Source organism: Pipistrellus kuhlii, unplaced genomic scaffold (genome assembly GCF_014108245.1).
Source record: "Pipistrellus kuhlii isolate mPipKuh1 unplaced genomic scaffold, mPipKuh1.p scaffold_m20_p_1, whole genome shotgun sequence".
Taxonomy (NCBI): domain Eukaryota; kingdom Metazoa; phylum Chordata; class Mammalia; order Chiroptera; family Vespertilionidae; genus Pipistrellus; species Pipistrellus kuhlii.
This window is the reverse complement of record NW_023425404.1, coordinates 144,045,818-144,069,157: the sequence shown is the minus strand read 5'-3', so window position 1 is coordinate 144,069,157 and position 23,340 is coordinate 144,045,818. Positions and strand designations below refer to the sequence as shown.

Genomic DNA, 23,340 nt, shown 5'->3' with positions numbered 1-23,340 from the left:
TCAAATTTTTAATAAAATTACAAATTCACTTCAAAAGAGAATGGCCATTTGGAGCCAGAATCATTCAAATTAGAATTCCAGCTTTGTCAGTCTGTCCTTGGGCAGGTGATCCACTCTTTCTGAGCTGACTTTCCTCTTTTGTAAAATAAAAATAATAGGAATGATCTTAAAATATCATCCTACATAAATGGATAACATATTTATTTCACAGTTGCCTAGAATAAAACAGGAGGCCAGTTCAAGCTGGTTACTTCTCTTAAATCTTAGTTTGAATTTTTTATCAAAGAGTTTGTCCTATTATTATTTTTCATAGCTTTTAATTTCTAAATGATTCATCATTAATATGTATTATTTTAAAATATGCATTATTTGAATTTTTATTATTTAAATTCTGTCTAACATCTTAAGTGTTTATTAGTACTTATTATTAAAATTAATTAAGGCACTTGGCTCGTAACAAATGGTACATTTCTTTGTGTTAAAACCAATGCATTGAAATGCACAAAAACATTTTTTGTGATCTTAGTCATATGTCCAAAATACTACAACATATTTAAAATAACATTATTTTAAAGTAATAACAAATTCTTATGAAATACTTTGAAGTTTATTAACTCAAATTTTTAATATTCAGAGGGAAAACAGGCTGTCACTTTGTATTAAATTTGACCTTAACAATTTGCAGCTGAGTTACTTAATTGAAAACACATTTTACTTAGATATTATTTTTTGATTAAAATAATGTAATGGTCATTTTCATGGTAGAGTGAAGAAATTTTATATTGCTCTTATTATTTATTTAAGAATTTGTATCTAAAAACATCTAGGGCAGTATCTCTCGGTATATATCTGGATTCAAATGGAAAGTAATGGCCCAATTAGAAATTAATTAGGTAGTTGCTAAATTATTTTGAGCTTGATGAGCATGCAACACAAAATTCTGCAGTGAGTTAGAAATTCCTCTTGTGCCTATTAATTAAGGAGGTAATTTTTGTTATTAATTTTTAATGGTTTATAGCACAGAAGAGCAGAGATGAAACCCTAGTGGTTTTGCTAATATGAGTGATAATATACAAATCACAATATTCACACAGGGAAAATTATAAAAATAAACTACAGGTTTTTACAACTTTAGTATGTCTGAGTCAGAATAAATGTATGTAAGGTATCTTCAATTTGAGTGTTTAAAGCTAAGAAATAAGTGACACTCAATTTTAGAATTCCAATATACTGGCAGTAGCAAGAAATCTGGACTCTGGGCAAATCTCAGACAACAACCAGGCTCTGTAAAACTTGAGCAAATTATTTAATCTTTCTTAGGTTCCCTTTCTTCATCTGAAAATGGGAACAACAAAAGGATCTACCTTATAAATTTGTTGTAATAAATAATATGTCTAAAAGGCCCATTTCAACCTCATTTTCAAGAATAGCATTTCTCAAATTTTAACTATAGAATGCGACAACACATGCAATTAATTTTGTGACCCTTATGTATTTCAAAATTTCTACAATTGTAGCATTAAATGAAATGATAAAAGAATAACAAATAGCATTTAGTTGAGTTTAAGTGCCAATTCAATGAATTACCTAATAACTTCCAGATTTGAGAAAATTGAAGCGTTGGGTGATAGAATGTTACAGGAAGTAGTTGTCTCACCTGGACCAAAGTTTTTCTAAGTCTGAAGGTTCTGTGATTAATTTTTATGATTCTTTTGAATAATAAAATTAATTTATATAAAGTTTAAAAATCACAACTACACTATAACTTTTCTTTTGAAACTGGCTCTTCTTTCTATTGAGTTTTCACTTACCGGCATAGCTTGTATGTGTTTGCTTTTGACTTCATGCAAGAAGCTAAAATTAACTGATAACTTACTTACTGAAGCATCTGTATTGTGCCAGGACTGGTCTAGGCACTAAGTTGGTTTTTGGTTGTTTGTTTGTTTTTTTAAAAATATATTTTATTGATATTTTACAGAGAGGAAGGGAGAGAGATAGAGAGCTAGAAACGTCAATGAGAGAGAAACATCGGCCAGCTGTCTCCTGCACACCCCCTACTGGGGATGTGCCCACAACCAATGTACAGGCCCTTGGCCGGAATAGAAACCGGGACCTTTCAGTCCGCAGACTGATGCTCTACTGCTGAGCCAAACTGGTTTCGGCTGGTTTTTGGTTGTTTTTAAGCAAAAATTGATAAGCACTTGGGATGATCTTATTTACTTCCATCATCAAGCTTCTAGAAAGTACATGTATTACTATTTCCAGTCATGGACGAAGGGATGAAAATACAGAAAGAAGAGCATTGTTGGTCCAGAATTATAATCTAATTAAGTGGCAGAACTAGGGTTTACATTATACTGTTTTGACTTGATGCCTACCTACTGTTTTCAATATATAAAGCTCTCAATGATATTTTGTTTCTAAAAAGAGCAGTTACAATAAAGGTGCACAATGTTATATAGTAATGCACTCTTTGGGTAGCACATGTAGTAAAGATGAAAGTGTGGTGTTACTACTTTGGTTTGATCAGCTAGTGCTTTTGCTTTTTCTTCATTTCTGTTTTCAAAGGGTTAGAGCACCTGTTATCTTCTCGGTAGCCATTAGATGGCAGTAGCATTCTGAAAATGACGATAGTAATCCTGTAAACATTTGTATTCAGTTTACAGTTTATAAAGGATCTCAAATATGTTATCTTCTTATCAAATTATCACAATAACACTTTGAAATAGGTGTTAATATATCCCAAGTACAGTGGAGGAAGCAAATACTATATAATTAAAATATTTATTGCAGTTCACACAGCTAATATTAACCCAAATCTTTACATTAAATGATGGGTTCTTTTCACTATCTTTCTAGACCTTGATGCTTCTATTTTCACATATAATTCTAATACATTAGGTTAACATATTTTCCAAAGCTCTTGAAAATTATAGCAACATCTTAGAAGAGGAGAAGAGGTTTGCTACACGCAGACATGTTTAATGTGGTGAAAAATAAGGACTGCTAGCCTAAAGGGAAAAGAAAAAGCAAAAAACTTTGAAAAGTAGACAAAGTCATAAAATAGAACAGTATGGGGTCATTTAATGTAGGAACACATGTCTCCATCTGTATGAGCAAGGCATGAAGCATTACTGTATTACAACATTACTCCATTGCATTTAAAAAATTGTTATAGCCCCAAATCATCAAGAAAAAAAGTTATATTCTACTCTAAGATTGTAATCTGTCTAATTCATTTGGAAATGTACTAATCTAAACTGTTAGTTTTATTCATTAATATGTTATGAGAAAATAATCCTAATTCTTCAAAAACTTTATCCAAAAATATCATTTTATAAGGATTCTGTATTGCAAAATGTGAATATATTTTAAAGTACATTCAAAAAATTTTATATAGTTTTTAATATTTTCCCCATATTTCTTCCCCCAAGTTCTTGTAAATGACTGAATGGACATAAGAGGAATTGTGTAAAAATGTTCACTAATCATTTTCTTTGAAAAAGTAATGATTTACTTATGGTTTATCAATAGGGTACAGGAATCAGGATAGTACTTAAAAAAAAAAGACTAAAAATTGTCAGTAATAAACTATTTTCAATGTAGATATTTCAAGATTTTTATGTTTTTTTGTTTTATTTGTGTTTTTTTAATTGACCACTTTATTAATTGGTTAATAGGTTAATCCATTAATTTAATATTGAGTTTTTCATGCCAATATTTAAAATATTTGACTTGTTTGAATTAGGGCAAATGCATTATTTTATGTATTCAATTTACTGTGTTAAATGCTGCACTTAAATAACAGAAGAATGGACATAAATGGAAGAGAATTCTAAATAGTATGAAGTTAAACTCTTTTACTTCTGCTCCCTGTGAATATTCAGTATTTTATAGGCCTTGCTTTTATTTTGTAGTACAAACAGGCTTGTTAATAAGAGATTGGCTACCTTCATTTAGTAAGTACAAATTGCAATTAATTATTTCATTTTTCATATAAGTGCCCACAGAGTAAACCATTTGTATTTGTGGATTTAAAAATGCATCTGCTCTTTTGCCCCTTAGACTTTGCTATACTTCAGGAAGATTGCTTAGCTGCAAAGAGGGCTCTTAGGTAGAATAGTTTTTAAAACCTCATCAACTATAGTTGAAAAATGTTTACACATTCTGACCTAATTTAATATTAAATGACAGCAATTTTAATGAAGTCACAAAATTGACTTGTAACTTGCTATTGTAGCATTTTCTACCATGATAAACTCTCTTCTGCTGTGAAAAAGGTCAGTCAGTGGCTCCAGTGCAGAGGATAGGGTCAAAGGGAAAGATTTTCTTCATTCAGCATGGTTTTTCTGGAGCAATTAGAAAGAAAGTATGTGTTTCAATATAAAATTTCTGGCCTCTGACAATTATGTGGTGACATCTCCATACAATTGCTTGAATAATGCCAACCACATCAGCTGTCACTATCAAAATGAACAAGTAATTAAGAAAGCAAATGCTGGTCTTTGTTCCGAAGAAGTAGAATATTTATGTATTTAAAATCGTACACCAACAAGAAAAATAACCACTGACGTGTAACATAATTTTGCACAGTGCCTTAGGCAGAAAAGAGAGAAGTAATAATGAACATTTCACACTAGTATAACAAATTAAATTATAATTGTGCACATTAAAAACAATTACAGAATTTCTATTCATTGGATTATAAAAAATTAACAGCATTATTTTACCTGGTTTTACTAAAGCATTGCCCCTTTTATTTATATCTCGATGAGCCTGCAGTGAAATTGGGGGTTCCTTATTCTTATATGGATCACCTTTTCTGTAACAGGACATCTTAGTATGCTAGGATAACTTAAATACAGACTTAATTTGTCTGAATAATTAGTAGATTTGAGTGATACCATGATAATGCAAGTGCATACATGAAGTCAAAACAATCTCTTTAATAAATGGTGGTGGGAAATTTGGACAGATATACACACAAAAAAAATGAAACAAGACCAACAACTTACACCATACACAAACACAAACTCAATGTGGTTAAAGGACTTGAATATAAGATGGGAAACCATAAAAATCCTAGGCAACAAACTAGCAGACATGTGTCATAGCAATATCTTTACAGACATAGCTCCTGTGGCAATGGAGACTAACGAGAAAATAAGCAAATGGTACTACATCAAAATAAAAAGCTTGTGCACAGCAAAAGAAACCATCAATAAAACAACAAGAAAGCCAACTGTATGGGAGAACGTAATTGCCAATGATATTTCCGATAAGGGTTCAATCTCCAAAATTTACAGAGAACTCATACAACTTAACGATAGGAAAATAAATGATCCAACAAAAAATGGGCCAAGGAACAAAATAGACACTTTATGAAAGAGGACATACAGAAGGCTCAGAGACATAGGACATACAGAAGGCTCAGAGACATAGGAAAGCATGTTCAAAGTCACTAATCATCCGAGGGATGCAAATCAAAACAACAATGAGGTACCATCTCACACCTGTCAGAATGGCTATCATCAACTAATGAACAAATGACAAGTACTGGTGAGGATGTGGAGAAAAAGGAACCTTCCTGCATTGCTGGTGGGAATGCAGACTGGTGCAGCCACTGTGGAGAATAGTATGGAGTTTTCTGAAAAAGTTAAAAATGGAACTCCCATTTTACCAGTAATCCCACTTACAGGACATATCCCAAGAAAACAGAAATATCAATCAGAAAGGCTATATGCACCCCTATGTTCATAGTGGCACAATTCATAATAACTAAGATTTGTAAGCTGCCTTAAATGCCCATCAGCAGATGAGTGGATTAAAAATTGTGATATATCTACACAATGGAATACTACGCCACTATAAAAAAGAAGGAACTTTTACCTACCATTTGGAACAGCATGAATGGAACAGCAGAGCATTTTGCTAAGCGAAATAAGCCAATCAGAGAAAGATAAATATTACATGATCTCACTTATATGGGGGATATGAAGATCAACATAATTTTATGAACAAGAATAGATCAATCTAGAGACAAATGATAGGGAAGGGGGAATTAGAGAGCAACCAATGGACTTATATGCATGCATATTAGCAATGGACACAGACACTAGGGCTTGCTTGGGCTGGGAATGTATGGGAGAGTGGGTCAATTGGGGAAAAAGGAGACATATGTAAAACTTTGGACAAGAAAAAAAAAGTAATTATTAAAGTCAACTTCTTTTTCTAATCAGCTTGTGAATGTTAAGAGCCATTTTGTGTGTCTGATAGCCAAATATGTGTTCGAATTTTTTATCCTAGTGAGATCCAATATAGATATTTTTCTTAGGTCAGCTGCTTGGTTCTCTGAGGATTGTTTTTCTAACAGTAGAGAATTAGGACAAAAAGTATTAACCTCACTAAAAAGAGCATAATATTTTAGAAAAGGGAGATAACTTAGATATATTCTAATCTAACAATATTTATATATAAGGACATTCAAATCAATGAGTAAAATAACTTACTGTCATCTAACTTGCAAGAAATAGAATATGGAATGGAATGCTTTGAATTAATTTTAGTTATATATGGTTTAATAAAGTTAATGCATATTAAAAATTAAAAATTAAATTGAAGCTTTAAGTGACTCTGAGTCTCAATAATATACATACTATGAGGTTTTTCTATGGGACTGTTTAAAAATTTGTGGTTGACTTTATGTAACAAATATAATTCAAGCTATAATGATGATATTTTTGAACATTATTCACCAATAGTGGAATGTCAAACAAAAATATAAGCTAGGGTATTTCTTTAATAACTCTGTGGTCCTAAGTGTATAGGTAGATCTGAGCTTCAAGTGTATTTTTAATTTGATTTTAATTATATTCAGTAATATATATTTATATGTGCTAATTTTGTGCTTCGAGGCATGATGAGATTTTTATTATTCTAGTATAAAGCAAACTATACTCTTCGTGATTAGAACATAATGTTAGTCAGCCCCATTTTCAGTCTAGCTTTTATTACAGCCACGAGGAACAGAAGCTCACTTCTGTAAGAGGTGTGCCTGTGGTTTGGTTATATCGGCCAGATCTTGTACTGACTGGTCCTGCCTGACAGGCAGAGGTGATGCTCAGAGGTCCTAAATCGAGCAAGTGTTGCAGATGGGTTTAGTGCTTTTTTTATTTTTCCTTTTTTATTTTATATTTTCAATACTCCTCAGGAGGTGAATACATTTATTAAAAACACAAAAGCTTTAGCTTATTATGCAAAATGCAAAGTTGCTTTATTAGGCAGAACTTCACAGCAGAATCTGTCCTTTTTATTTTTTTTTACCTTCTACATTACCATCTTACTGACCTTTATCTTTCTCTCTAACAAGCCAAAAAGAAACGCTCTGATATACTTAGTGAGTAACATCATTATATAAAATGCAAATACTTATTTTCAATATACTTAGCATTAAGTAAACAATATGACAATCTAAAATGTCAATGAGATGTCTTAAATGAGCATAATTGTGAATGGCGAATCAAGGTTGCAGCCAAATAATCTCGTCTCCTAGGAAACATACTGTGTGACATGTAGTATGTGTACTTACTTTAGGAGATGCTTTGTGTTTATGTGGTTTTTCTATAAATATCTCAATGGTCTTACTTAGGCCTTTGAACTTATTCTCGCATATTTGGTTATTTATTAGAAGTAAGAGTGGCCTCTGATGCCTGCATAGGAATGCCACTCATCCTCTGGTAGATGTTAATTAACTTATTCCTTGCAAAAATAGACAGACATTAAATGTAATTTAAATCTCTATCCTAATATCAAAGCTAGTAGGAAACTACCTATCTCATGGGAATTTGAAATAGTAAATGAAAGAAAGTGAACATTTTAAATTTTTTGATTATAAAATATTAGAAAAACAAAAACCTCAGTGTAAATATATTTTAGGAGCAGATTTTTGTATAGCTAAAACAAATCAAATTGAACTCTATTTTGCTTCCATTATAAATTAGTATTTTATTTTGTGCATTAAAATAGAGTTCAATAAATAGTTATATTAAAACATGCTCACGGAGTAGAAAAGCTAGGTATATACCCTGTTTTCATAGTCATTCTCTGTGCTCTCTTAGTTTTGAACAGAAATAGGTGTGTGTGTGTGTGTGTGTGTGTGTGAGAGAGAGAGAGAGAGAGAGAGAGAGAGAGAGAGAGAGATGAGAGAGAGAGGTGAAAGAGAAATATAGGGGAGGAGGGAAAGAAGAGCTATTAGAGAAAATTAAGCAATGAATAACTGAATGTCTAAATTCAGTATAAAATATAATAAAAAGATATTATAAAATACCCTCTATAATAAAAGAGAAACATGCAAATTGACCATACCTCTGCTACAGCCACAAGCCATGCCCAGCAGGCAATCAGGAATGATTATGCAAATTAACCCAACAAAGAAGGCAGTGGCCATGGAGATGAAGTGAGCAGGAGGCTTACATTGCCCCCAGCAATGGAGGAAGTCAAGCTTCCCACCTGCCCTGGCTGGCCCTCCGCTCAAGGCTACAAAGTTTCAATTATAGAAGATAAATAAATCTCAGAGACCTGCTTCTAGCTGGCCCTGGCCTCCATTCAAGGAGGCACTGAAAAAAAAAAAAAAAAAAAAAGCAAAAAAGGAGGGACTGGGAGCTTGGGTCACCAGGGCCATTGCCAGCCATCAGCCCCTCACCCAGGCTGGCCAGGCACACCAGCAGGACACCCCACCCTGATCCAGGACACCCTTCAGAGCAAACCGGCCAGCTCCCACCCATGCACCAGGCCTCTGTCTATACTATAATAATAAAAGAGTAATATGCTAATTAGACTGGGAGACCTTCCAGGAGACTTTCTGGACATTCTTCTGGACAAACCCATCATGGTGGGGCTGAGGTACAGAGGCCAAGAGGGAAGGGCAGTAATGGGTGATCAGGACAGGATGGGACAGCAGTTTTGGGTGATCAGGCTGGTAGAGGGCAGGGCCATTGGGAGTAAGCAGACCAGCAGGGTGGCCAGTTGGGGGTGAGCAGGCTGTCAGTAGGGGTCAGTTGGACGTGATCAGGACAGCAGGGGGTGCAGTTTGGAGTGAGCAGGTCAGGGGGTGGTGGTGGGGGTGAGCAGGCCAGCAAAAGTGGCAGTTGAGGGCAAGCACACTGGCACGGGGCCAGGGTGTGGGAGACAGTTGGGGGTGATCAGGCTGGTGGGGGTGCATTTTGGGGTAAGCAAGCTGATGGCAGGGGCAGTTGGGGGAGAGAAGGTCAGCAGGCAGATTGGTTAGGGGCAATCAGGCAGGCAGGCAGGTGAGCGGTTAAGAGCCAGCAGTCCTGGATTGTGAGAGAGATTTACTCAATTGCTAAAGAGAAATAAAAGTCAAGTATAAAGTATAGTACTAATTATTAATCATATGTTCTACCTGGTACATTTCCAAAGAGGGTTACAATTGGCATTTTCTTTGTATAAGTTAATAAGATTACAGTTACAATTTGGACTTATTTATACATTAAATTAATTTCTGCTAAATTGTGAAAATGAATATTTCCATATTCAGCTATATCTAATATTTGAATTTCTATTTTAGATGTATTTCCTTTAAGGAAGAAAGTGATCCCAACTATGCAAAAAATAATTTTAAAATGTAAAAAGGGGTAAAAATCATTTGTGACAAGGTCAAAATCCATTTTCAAGGATATTTTTGCCTTTGTGTGCAGAGTTTATATGCATTTAAATCTCTAGTAGAAACTCTGAAATTCATCAAAAAGAAAATTCACATTATCTTGGTAATCTTTAAAAACATATGTAAATTAAAATATGTCACATAGCTAAGTCCTTTTTAATTGACAGTTCTCATTGCTTCTCAGGGATTTGAATATTTAAATATTTTAGCAGCCACACTGGTTAGTGTTTCAGGAATAGCACCACTTTAGAAGCATAGCAACTCACAACCTGTGAAAGCCATACAGCAAATTTTCTTTTAAGATTTTTTTTCTTACAATAAAGTATGTGATTCCTGTGTTTATGTGTCAAACACTATCTTTTATCCAGAAGATAATATGTAAAAGCCTATAATAAATAATAAGTGTTTGTGTGTGTGTGTGTGTGTGTGTGTGTGTGTGAGATAACTGACTAATGAGTAACAAGGTGATCTTTAGAACTTCAATAGGAAAGCATTTGCAGTATTGCCTGAGCTAGCAAGGAATTTGAAGACATTTCAATACTTCTGTGATAACAAGTTTAACCAATAGCAGAAATCCAAGTGAGTATTATAAAACATTAGAAATGGAAATAATATTTTTCATGTTTTATTACATTCATAAATCTAAATTTAGGCAAATTAAAATTGTTTAAGGAGAAGATGATCTCTTTTGTAGAAGATATTATGAATAGAAAAATAGCACTCACAGAATTCGTTTTCATTTTAAGGAATTATGTTTATGGACTTTTAACTTTATCTCTGTAATGCTGGCTTAAAGAAAGAAGGATTTACTAAAGCTCACATTTTAATAGTTTAAATTTCCTTGGAGGGAGTGATGGGTGGAGGACTGGAATAAAAATAGTGATATTGAGGGAAAGCACCCTTGAAGCTGATTTTGCCCCAGTCAAACAACTAAAGTTCTTCAAAGGTAAGACTGATGGCTCTTTTTAATTTCACAAGAGGCTCAGTTTACACAGATGAATGATTTATGTTCTTTTTTACATCTTTAGCCTGCAGGAAGTAAAGATTTCCTACAATGTACGCATTTTATTATCTCAACCCACTCAAATATCTAACTCTACTTTCCAGTGAAATAAATGTAAAAACAGAAACGAAGAAATGGAATATAATCATAAGAATCTGAGAAATGCTTAAATGGTTAGATGGATAACATTAACCAGTGAGTCATGAGCAAAGCTTTCTCTGCCTGAAAAAAGGTAACAGAAAACAAGTCTTCAAACTGCAATTCTCAAGCAAGTGTTATGTAAAGTGATGGTAGTGAGTCAGTTGATATAGTTTATAAAAACATATTAGGAATCATTTAAGTTAACCTGGCTGTACATTCACACCAACAAATCTGATAACGGGACCTTAAAGTAAAGGTAGTGACAAAAAACACTGTCATTGACAACATAGAAACAAATGTCTACTGTTAACAGCTTAGCTGGGGAAGTAAAGTAGGTCTTTACTTGACATCTCTGCTGTGAGTGAAGTTAAAGTTATATGGATCTGACTAGTTCTTCAAAGGAATTAGTATGGCTAGAAAGAAGAATAAAATAAAGGAACATACATGATTCGTCTCTAGATTATTCTGTAAATCTTTAGGAGAACTTCCCAGGAGCTTGCCTTTGATAGGAATAGAACTCTGTGTGGGGCAAGTCTCCTGCTACTGATAGCTCCAAACATAAACTCCATGTCAGTTTTCCCACCCACTGTTACAATGTTTAAGGTCTTTGGATCCCATCGATTTTGAGATACTTAGGGTAGATATGGGTATTTAGCAATCCCCTGGACATGTCCGGAGACACTAATGAGGTCCCCCTGGCATCCATGGTGGCTCTGCTGCGGACCAGCCCGACTTCCTCATTCTAGAACCCCCAGATCTCCCCATGGGCCTGACTGCCCCGGATATTACTGGAGAATAAACACACTGTGGCACATCAAAGGTCCTTAAAACGGTGTATTAGAAGAATGAATGATATTTATTTTTCTCCAACTGGCTTACTTGAAGGAAAAAGATATAAATATCACATGATCTTACTCATTTGTGGAATATAATGAACAACATAAATTATAAACAAAAATAGATCCAGAGACATAGAAGCATGGAACAGAGCATCCAACCTCAGAGGGAGAGCAGGGGAGGTGTGTGTGTGTGGGAAGGGGATAAGAGATCAACCAAAGGATTTGTGTGCATATAAGCATAATCCAAGGACACAGTAAAGGTGTGAGGGCATGTGCTTGGGAGTGGGAATGGCCAGGGAGAGGTCAAATGGGGGAAAAGGGAGACATATGTAATACTTTAAACAATAGGAATTTAAATTAAAAAAAAGAATGAATGAATCCAATTTCAATTATTACATGACAGAGTAATTAGTTAAAACTTGTGGCATTAAATTTTTAAAATATTGAAACAGTTATGGTGGGAATCTTCTTATTAAAAGAATAGTCTTAGAGCAGAGACTGGTTTGGCTCAGTGGATAAAGTGTTGGCCTGCAGACTGAAAGGTCCCAGGTTCGATTCCAGTCAAGGGCATGTACCGTGGTTGTGAGCACATCTCCAGTAGGAGGTGTGCAGAGGCAGCTGATCAATGTCTCTCTCTCATTGATGTTTCTAACTATCCATCTCCTTTCTTCTCTGTAACAAAATCAATAAAATATGTTAAAAAAATAATCTTAGAGACAATTATAAAGATAATTTACTTTTCTGGATTTAAAACAGGAGGAGGGGTGTACGAAATTTGTTTCTGGGAGGTGTGTCCCTCTGCCCAGCCTGTGCCCTTCCAATCTGGGACTCCTTGAGGGATGGCCAACTGCCCAGGCAATTGGACATCCCTCTCATAATCCAGGATGGCTGGCTCCCAACTGCTCACCTGCCTGCCTGCGTTCCTGATTGCCCCTAACTGCTTCTGTTTGCCAGCCTGATCACCCCCTAACCACGCCTCTGACAGCCTGATCAATGCCTAATTGCTCCCCTGCCAGCCTGATTGCCCTCCCCCGCTGGCATGGTCACCCCTAACTGCCCTCCCCTGCAGGCCTAATTGCCCACAACTGCCCTCCCTTGCTGGCCATCTTTGACCACACGGGGGCAGCCATCTTGTGTGTTGGAGTGACTTGCATTTACCTCTTTATTATATAGGATAGCTAATGATTGTAGTAAACAAGGAATACTGAATATGAAAATATTAAATAGTTAATAAATATGAGTTATTATTGCTTCCTCCATAAATTCTTTATTTGAATTCCAGTAATCTACCTTTAAGGTTTTTTTTCTTTCCTGTTTACCTAAAAATGTCCTGTGCTGAATGCGTCTCATCACCATACTCCTTAAATATTTGGTATGTTCTTAGGCTCAGTTCCCACGCCTTTAAAAAATTCTGCTTTTACCTGTACGTTTTACTATTTGATCCAGTCTCCTACCTTTGTGTTGGATCATGCAGACAGCTTCATGTTCCTTTCTCCAGCTCAGAAATCTCTCTGCACTCAGCACATATATTAACTATCTACTTGAGATTTTCCTAGCTATCAATTAGGCCGCTGGAATATGTCCCAAACCAAATTCCTACTTTTTAATCTTTAGCCCTTGAAAATTTGTTCTTCTGAATCTTATTCATTTCAGCCATTATGACCATTCTTTCAGTTGCTAAAAGTTAATAATTTGGGGACTTCTTTGTCTCCTCTCTCTTTATTTATTTTTATTTATTTATTTTTTTATGAACAGCATACACGTAACCTCTTAAAAAATTCCATAGGCTCTGTCTATCCTGACAAATTTTCTTATTATTGACTTATTTTTCAAGGAGGTGGAGTTACCATTATGACATTCTTAGACCAATAGTTCTTAAAGTAAGGTCAGCAGCTTCTTGAAGGTTCCCCCAAACCCTGTCTGGGAATTCATGAAGTTCAAAACTATTTTCCCAATAATACCAAATCATTAAAATTATTTATGTTTACTTATCTATAGCATGAGAATAATGGCAGTAGTACCACTAGTAGCATAGAGTCTCACACACATTTTACTCAATAAATACTACTGAATAATTTCTTTAAATATTATTGAATATTTTGGAGTTGTTGAAACAAATCAGTGGGCTGGCCAGCAAGTTAGGTGGCATGACAGCCAGAGCCACACTCTTTATCATACTACTGATGTCTCAAAAATAAAGGACAATGGCCGAAGCCGGTTTGGCTCAGTGGTAGAGCGTCGGTCTGTGGACTGAAAGGTCCCAGGTTTGATTCCGGTCAAGGGCATGTACCTTGGTTGCGGGCACATCCCCGGTAGGGGGTGTGCAAGAGGCAGCTGGTTGATGTTTCTCTCTCATTGACATTTCTAGCTCTCTATCTCTCTCCATTTCTTTCTGTTAAAAATCAATAAAATATAAAAAAATACAAAAAATAAAGGACTGATTTTTTTGAAAATTTATTTGATGTCAGAGTTTTTATAGTTGTGTATCTTTTTCTCTTATGAGGCATACATTTGTACTCTTCTTCATAAAAATTGCACTTTAATTTTATAGGACAGAGAAGATAATGGAATTTTGGGATAAAATGTTCATAATTTTGATTGTCTAGCTATATACTGGCATATTATATGTCAAGATCATAAGATAAATTATAAATCAACAGCTGTATATGAGAAACTACTTTACCATATATTCTCTTTAGAATTGATACCATTTTCAGATTTTTGCTGTTTTGATACTTAAAATGTTTGTATTATTTGAATTTGCTATTTTCCAATCCCAACTATGGTTGAGTCCGTTTTTTAGTTGTCTATTTGTCTTCTGTCTTCTCAGATTTTTTTCTCTTTTATCTGTCAGGTTGTTCTTATTAGAATCTTGGTTTACATTAGTGATGCCAGTGCACAGACAAGCTTTCTCATTCCCTTCTCTTCCTTTTTATTTTGTTCTCTGAAGTTAAGCAAAAGCGTTCTTGACATTTGGATTTTAATATGAAAACAGTATTGCAAGTGGTTAAAGAAGACAATAGGAGAACAATTTACTACTAGTTTCTAATATTTAAATAATTCTACTCTTCTCCATTTTTAATTGGAAAGATGAGTGTTTAACCCTTCCTTACCTCTAGATATTCTTATGTAGTAGGAAATGGGGTCATCATATATTTTAAAGCTTATAGCTTCACTGTGACATAAAATTCCCAAGTCTTTAGAATGTGCTGTGGCTGCATTAGGAGCCACAGCACATACTAAAACCCAACTGAAGCTCAACAAATAACACTTGATTTTAGTTTTAAAGAATACTGAGGTGTTTGCAGGGCGAAAATAGGAAAGGGAGCAGCACATTAAAGGCAGGGGAATGGTTGGGGCAAAGACCAGAAACAAGGGTAATCAGGGCATCGCAGGTAGTCTGGTGTGATGCAGGAGGAGGAGGAGCTATGAGCCTGTGAAGCTAGTGGCACATGGTTGGAGGAAGCTTGTACTCCAGTCTAGGGACTTTAGGCTCTATTTCCTGAGTAGTTGGAGATTTGGTAAAGATTTTTTTGCACAGGGGAAAACTATGATCAAAGTTGCGGTTTGAAAGAGTTCATACAATGTCAGGAGTTTGTTAGTACGTTATCTTTCTTATTGAACCCTACTCCAGACTCCTGCCTCTATGTTATTCTTATTTTCTCATTAAACAACTATGTGGGTGTGTTGTCCTCTGTGTGACTGTGAAAAGTACCTTAGTAGTCTCATGCCAGGATCATCAATTTTCTCATTCTTTCTTCTTCTTCATTTTTCATGATTTTTTAAAAAAATTATTATTATTATTATTATTTGTAGTTGGTAATCCTCAATCAAGGATATTTTTCCATTGATATTTAGAGAGAGTGGAAGGAAGGAGGGGCGAGGAAGATAGAAAGGGAGAGGAAGATGGGGGGAGAGGGAAAGCAAGAGTGAACCAGATCAGGAGAGTGAGGGCGAGAGCCAGGGCTAGAGCAAGAGAGAGGAAAAGAGGAACAACCCCGTGAGAAAGACACACCCATTAGTTGCCTTTTACACATGCCCCAAATAGTCTGGGGATCAAACCTGCAACCACGCTGCATGCCTTTGATCAGCATGAAACCCTCAGCCCTTCCGTGCTCAGGCCAGAGCAATAACTACTGAGCACAGCAGCCAGGGCTCATTATGTGCTTTTAATATAAGGAAGATAAATTTTAACTTTTGAGTCTAATAAGAGAACATCATTAAAAATAATTTAAGTGCCTATCCAGTATTGCTCAGTGGTTGAGCATCCACATGTGAACCAAGAGGTCAAAATTCAATTCCCAGCTAGGTCACATGCCTGGGTTGCAGGCTCCATTGGCTTGCAGTGGGCAGCCAATCAGTGCATCTCTCTCATCATTTATATATATATTTTTTTCTCTCTCTCTCTTAGTTGCTTCCTCTCTGAAATCAATAAAAATACATATTTTAAAAATTTCTCAATAAGCTCATAGAATTATAGATTATTCAGCATTACTAATAGGTAATCATTGTAAAGAAGCAAGAAAAATAGCAAATTTATACTTATGAAGAATAGGAAGAAATTCAAATTTACTACTATTTTTGTCAAAGTTTTCTGCCAACTTTTTAAGCTTTTGTTTAGTCAACAATAACAACATAATGGAGATCTTAAATAAACATCCTACTGTTTAATATTGATCCATTCAATGTAAAATTAGTTAACTTCTTAGAAACAAGAAAATATATAATATATAGGAACCAAAAGCCATGCTTTTACAATATTTCAGAAGGATTCTATCCTCTTAAATTTTATATCCTGTAATTATTATTTATTGAGGAAGAAACTAATAAAATTAATGCCAGTATAGTGCTTATTCAGTTGATGAGTTGTTTGGAATGTTTATCTCTTGAATATAAGCTTAATAGGATAATAGGATTGTATTCTTCTTCTAAATTAATACTAGGCCACTACAGTTTATTCCTTTGGCTTGTAATTATTTTTGAGTCTTTGCAAGAGGGTGGGGAACATTAAGTGATGGCAGATTAGCAGTGTTTTATTTGTGCTGATTTGTGCTGATTTGTGCATATCATAAATATGACAACATGTTAAGTTAATTGTTTTTCATTTGTGCTGTGTAATTTATGGCTGGCACTGATAATGATGCTTAACATTTCAATCAACATTAATTTCTTTTTCCTGGACAGTAAATAATAGAGACTCATTATATATTTAAAATATTCCTCGTTAATGCCTGCTTTAAAATAGTTTAAGATAACTTTTTTAGAAACTATAAAGCTAGTTAAACACAAGGACTATTTTAATTTTGTTAATTTGTTTAATTAACAAATTTTAATTACTCTTAAATTTTAAGAGTAATTTTAATTACTCTTAAAATCTTAAATTATGTTGCTAACAAGTCAAAGTACAAAAATTTCAGTATCCAGGATCTCATAGAGTAGTAGAAATTTCCATTTTTATTTACATATACTAGTAAGATATACTTGATAGAGGTCAAAACTAAATTCATAACAAAACATCTGTAGCAGTTCTTATCAACAGGATTGTGTTTTCACTTTTGTATACCTGCACAATCAGTTATATAAGGGAGATGTCCTGCCTTGATTAATGGGATTAATCATCAAGGGTAAATGAAAATGTCCTATTCTGGAAGCTAATTTGCCTTACCTTTAAAAAAAAAATTAACAACATTCCAAATAAAAGGCAGATAATTATACATTTGCTGGTATGAATCTTCAGCAGAAAACTATGTCTCAAAAATATGTCTCAAGCTAGAAGACACAATTAGGCTTAGCCTACCAATGATATGAATATTGTGAATCAAGGGACATTTTTGAATACCACTTATATTTCAAAAATAAAAGCAAAAACTGAGCTGAGAATAAGAACTTATAGCTAAAAGAGAGTTAGAAATCATCTAATTTTTAGTTCTCCAAAAATATTGTGACCTAAAGTAATATAAATAGTTAAAATCAGATCTATTTAAAAGAATAAAATTTTCTGACCCTGAATCTAGTATGTTTATACCATAAAAAAAACCTGATACATCTATCACTTATAATGCCATGCATATTTAGAAAATTATGTAATGGAGATATAATTTATATTCAACATATTTATTGAATATATGTGGACATATTTATATTTGTATATGTCTCTCTATATAAATGAATTATATATATATATATATATATATATATATATATATATATATGCTTCTATATGCATATTTTTTGAAACTTAGATGATAATTGACATCCATCATAATGGACAGAGATAGCATGATGAGATAGGAATACAGAGATGGGAGCAAAAATCTGTAAATTTCCCCTTTTACTTACTAGGTGGCTGTCTTTGGAAAATTGGTTAATATCCCTGAATCCATTTGCTTTTTCTCCTGTAAAATGGGGATAATGAAACCAAATTTGCTGGTTGTAGGAAAGGTTAGAGATAATGCAGATAATGTGGTCTGTAGTCATTTTGTATTGTTCTGTTTGTATGATACATCAGCACATTGAGGCCAGCAGACTGTTTATGCCTCAATATAATATTTCTAATGCACTAACATGATTTAAATATGAAGAATATGCTACTGATTACTTGGGTACATAAGTACTAGAACTGGAAATATTATGTTTGAATGCATGAAAATTATCTTTGGTCTTTGAATAGCTAGTTGTGATTTGATGTCCAAAAGGCTTTATTACTCTTGGCTAATTGTGATAGGAATTTTTTGTCAACAGTAAGTAAAAACATGGACTTTGCAATCAAAGTGACTTGGTTTAAAGTCCTGGATTAGCCACTTAATTAGCTGTGCCTGGGTGAGCATTTTATTCACATCTCCGCATTTCTGTGTAAATAAATGAATCCTGTATGTTATTGTAAAAGCATAGTTTGCAAATTGTCCCCTTGACTGGCAGTTCCTCCAGGACTTCCTCCAGGAGTTCTTCCTGGAATTTGACCAAGGGGTGGAACCCCTGGGGGGAAGTGAGGGAAGCCTGGGCTGGCAGCCTGCAGCACTAGAGACCTCACCAGTGCATGGATTTCATGCAGTAGGCCTCTAGTAAATGTGAGTGAATGCATGAATGAATGAGTGAATGAATAAAAACAATTTTCTTGAAGGAGTTGTTGTGATGGGTAAGTGAAATAGTACATTTAAAAAGGTTTTCTCAGTGCTTAATACAGAAAATTTAATAAAGTTACCTACTATATATCATTATCATGGTCATTACTAATTCAAAGGCCCTTTTCATTTCTCTTAAGAAACTAAGTTGGGAGTAGCCAGAGAGGGATCCATGGACGAAAAAAGAGACATATGTAATATTTTAAATAATGAAAATGGAAAAAAAAAAGAAAGAAAAGAAACTTAAAAAAAATCTTTGCTCAATTGCATAAATTGAAAGTTATAGGGAACTGAGTAGATTGCAGTGCTTTTTGGATAAATATATCTAACCAGTTATCCCTTGGAATTAACATGGAGAGATAATAAATGGAATCATTTATTTTAAATAGATATCGTGTTTTATTTAGTTAGGGTACTTTCAAAATCTGATTCACCCATTATTATATAGCTTTTTTATTCTTAAACAGGAAAAGGTTGATATATTCCTATAATGTTTATATAATTCTATAAAAACTACATCCTTATAAATGACATTGTTAACATAACAAAACAAAAAATTGGTTAGCACTATGATAGACCAATAATGAAAGGTGATGTTAGTAGGAAAAGGAAAGAAATGTCTAATTCACATACTGGGATAACATAAACTTGTGAAAATAATTTAAACTTGTAATCTAAAAATTCAAATAAACCCAATAATAAATGCACTGGATTTATTGAAGGAAAACTAAGTATTTCATGGTAGATCAACATCCCTGACCTTAATCAAAATTAATATTTCTTTTAAAAAGACAGGCTACAGGGTCCTACTTTATGTATCTACCTATCTCCCTGTCATCTATCTGTCATCTATCTGTCTCCTGTCAAAGACCAAGTTGATTATACTCTGGTCCTAAATTATTAAAAAGAAATTTTTATTTGGGGCAATACAAATAACAAAATAATGGATTTATCAATATGAGCATATTTGACATATAAAAAATTACATTATGTATGACTTAAACTGTCATGCTATTGTCCATTAGAAAATAATAAAAAAAATACCTGAGTGGTAAAACATTATACAGTTATAACTTCATTCGTATGTAATTTTGGTTACTGTCATTGTAAGAGAACTTATAAGAGAATTTACTTTAAAGTAGTGATTTTTAATAATTGATAAATATTATCACATTCTCTTAACTTATTTGCAAAAGGCTATATTCTAACATATCTCTAGCCCAATACTTATTGATTGGAGTTGACTGAGGCAGCAGTGTATTTTGAGTCTTATTCTGCTCTGTACTAAGACTCTTCCAAAGTATCTCCTTTCTTTTATATCTCCCAATTCTGGCTTAAGGCCACACACACACACACACACACACACACACACACACACACACTGTAAGAAGAACTGGGGGGTAACTTGGGCTTGCAAATTTTCTTCTGAGAACTGTCTAAATATCCCTGAGGTCTTCAATGCACACGTCTTTTCCAGCTTCCTGAATTGAATTTGAGTGTACTCTGTGCAGAGGAATGACTTTATTATACAAATGGTGTTGTTTTACAGTAAAGATTTTCTAAATATTTTTTCCCTATGCAATTTGGGTTGTTTTATGTGAGTCTCATAATCTTTTCTATTTGTTATTCTCATCCTTTTTTCCTTAAGATACTAACATATGTGCCAATTGATATGGACCTAGGAGTACTATATGCTCACAGGACAATTTTTTTCAGATCTATTTTATTTATTTTCAATTTAAATCCTTGAGGGGTACAGCATTGCACAGATGCTGTGTCCAATGGCCATAGCAGGAAGGTTGCTTTGGAATTTAGCACAAACCATGCCACTGTTTCCCTGAGCATGAGTTATATTTCCCCAGATTACTCTGGTTTTGTTTGGAGTCACCGTGTTGTTCTTTGCTTTGTACACATAAGCACATCTCTTGCCTAGATAGAATTCAGTTTCATCTCAAGCATAAGCAAGAGCTGTGTGCTCCCTCCAGAGCTCAGCTTATAGCCAGCAAAAAATGGCCTTGACCACAGTCTTCCAGACATATTGTCCTTATAGAAGCCCTGTTCCCAGTAGGCCCTCAAAGCTCAGCAGCAGCAATCTGTTTACAGGACTATTTAAAACATTTCTCTTAGAATATGTCTGTCTTCTGGGGAAGTTTTGCAAATTCTTAGATTCTTACTCCAAGGTCATACAGAGACCTGGAATTAACATTTAAATCTTTTAAGACAAGGGATTTGCCCTATTTTCAGGGAGCTTTAGCTTAAAGAGGCTATTTAGCTTCAAAGGTTTTCTTGTGACTAGAGGACAGTGGCTGTAGGTGAGAAAAGGTAACAGCAGTTAGTTAGGTTCAAGTTATGAGTTGAAGTGTCTTAAAGAGATAGTTTAAAAAATTTTGCCTTAGTCAAGGAAACCTTTATGAAGATCATTTTGGAGTCTGAGTTTCTTTTAGAAACTCCCTCAAACCAAGGAAAATGTAAACAATTGAATATTTGAGATTTTGCTTCCTTTTTGTTTTAAGGCTATTTTCATATAAACCATTTTATCCACATTCAAAATTATCAAAATTTGTCTAGTATGTTATTGTCTTTTTTAGTCCAAGGCTGCCACAACAAACTACCACAGACTGAGTGGTTTAAGAAGTTTATTTTCTCCCAGTTCCGGAGGCTAGAATTCTAAGATCAAGGGTTAAACATTGTCATTTTCTGGTGAGAGGGCTCTCTTCCTGACTTGTAAACAACTCCCTTCCATAGTGACCCTCTCACAGCAGAGAGGAAGAGACCATTCTCTCTGGTGTTTCTTCTAATAAGGGTGCTAGTCCCATCCTGAGGGCCCCACCCTCGTGGCCTCATCTAAACTAAATTATCCCCCAAAGGCTCCTTTTCCAAATAACATCACAGTAGAGGTAAGGGTTCCAAAATATGGATTTTGGAGAGACATAATTCAGTCCATAGCAATGATCTATGTTGAAATGATTCAATTTAGAACACCAATATACACAAATTAGACTTATTATTAAAATGCAATTAGAGACACCTGTGAGAGTCAGCAATGTTTGGTTCAGTTGCTTTTGAATCTTGTATCTATACTCCAGGCAGTTGGCTGTATCTAATAACAGGTTATAGAAATCTCTGGTAGATGAGTATTTGGAGATGAGGCAAAACAAGACAAGCCTAGAAAAGTTCTCAGGAGTTTCTGATAGGTGCCGAAAGCCAGAATCAATCTCTGACATGTTGAGTCTATGGCTAGAGGACATTATTTACACTTTAATAATGTTTAACTGCCATTTGTTCTTTTTCAAGATGACAAAGAAAGGAGAAGATAAGTGAGGGTAAAGCTAAAGTGTAACAATTTGAAACATTGACCCTGGGCTACCCATATAGGAATTTTACAAAGCTGGCATTTTACTCATAGCTATTTTATGTTCTGCTAACTGATAAAAATAAAAAAAAAATCACATCTTTTACATTTTTTAACAAGTTTAGCATCCATTTTTAACATAGACACTAATCTTGGGTGCTGTTTGCTAATATTGGTACTTCCTATAGTAAACGACAAAGCTTTCATGATTATGACATTATATTCTATGATGGAAGATTGAAACAGTATTAATCACATTTCTGATACTAATGCATCCATGTTCTATGTTATTTGGTCACAAATAAAATATTGATAATCCAATAAGTATATTGAAATTCTGATATAGCTATCTCAGGATTTGAATTTGAATAGTATAATTTTCTATTTTATATACATATAATATTTGAAAAATACCCTTATCAAAAGGGTTAAAAATCATTCATGGATCTGTACAAATTATTTCTCATGTCAAAGGATTTGACTATTAAGCATTCATATTAAAGAGTTTTTCAAAGAGTGATTAAAAATACCAAAATTTGGAACATGTCAGATTAAATTTAATGTTACTTTTTACATTTTATAGTTTTATTTACAATTTCAAGAATATAGTTATTTCATTTCTATTTCTGTATTATTTCTCAAATAAGTTATTAGTTCAGGATATTTAATAATTTTATGCAATTGTTCACACATATCATAATGATTCCCAAGATAATATTATTTTTACACAATATGGTTGCATAATATGCTTTTTTAAATTTAAATTGTTATTTAAATCATTTTTAATTAATTTGATGGTCTTTGCTTCCTGCATTTGCCAGTTCTTCTTTCTAATCCATCCAAACCCTCACTATAATTTTGTTTTTGTAATATAATGAGAATTTTTGTTTTACTTAATAACATAAGCAAGTACATATAAAATGTGAGTATGTGTTGAAAATAGAAGTGTCACAATTTCTATTTATTTAGTTATTTGTTTATTGGGTGATGTTGGTTAACAAAACCATATTGGTTTCAAGTGTACAACACAACAAAACATCATCTGCACACTGCCTCTTGTGCCCATTACTGAAAGTAAAATATATTTCTGTCCCCATTCTACCTTCCTTCCGCCCCCGACCCCCACCACCACAACCACTTTGCCTACCTCCATATAACCCAACCCTTTTCTGTCTGGCTGTCACCATACTATTGTCTGTGTT

The 23,340-nt window shown here is 34.0% G+C and overlaps 1 protein-coding gene and 1 pseudogene across 2 annotated transcripts in view; one reads left to right on the top strand and one right to left on the bottom strand.

Moving 5' to 3' along the window:
- CCSER1 (coiled-coil serine rich protein 1) overlaps positions 1 to 23,340 on the top strand; it is a 1,094,278-nt gene that overhangs the window by 211,899 nt on the left and 859,039 nt on the right. The gene's annotated exons all lie outside the window — the stretch shown is intronic.
- On the bottom strand, positions 20,524 to 20,851 carry LOC118704093 (annotated as a pseudogene).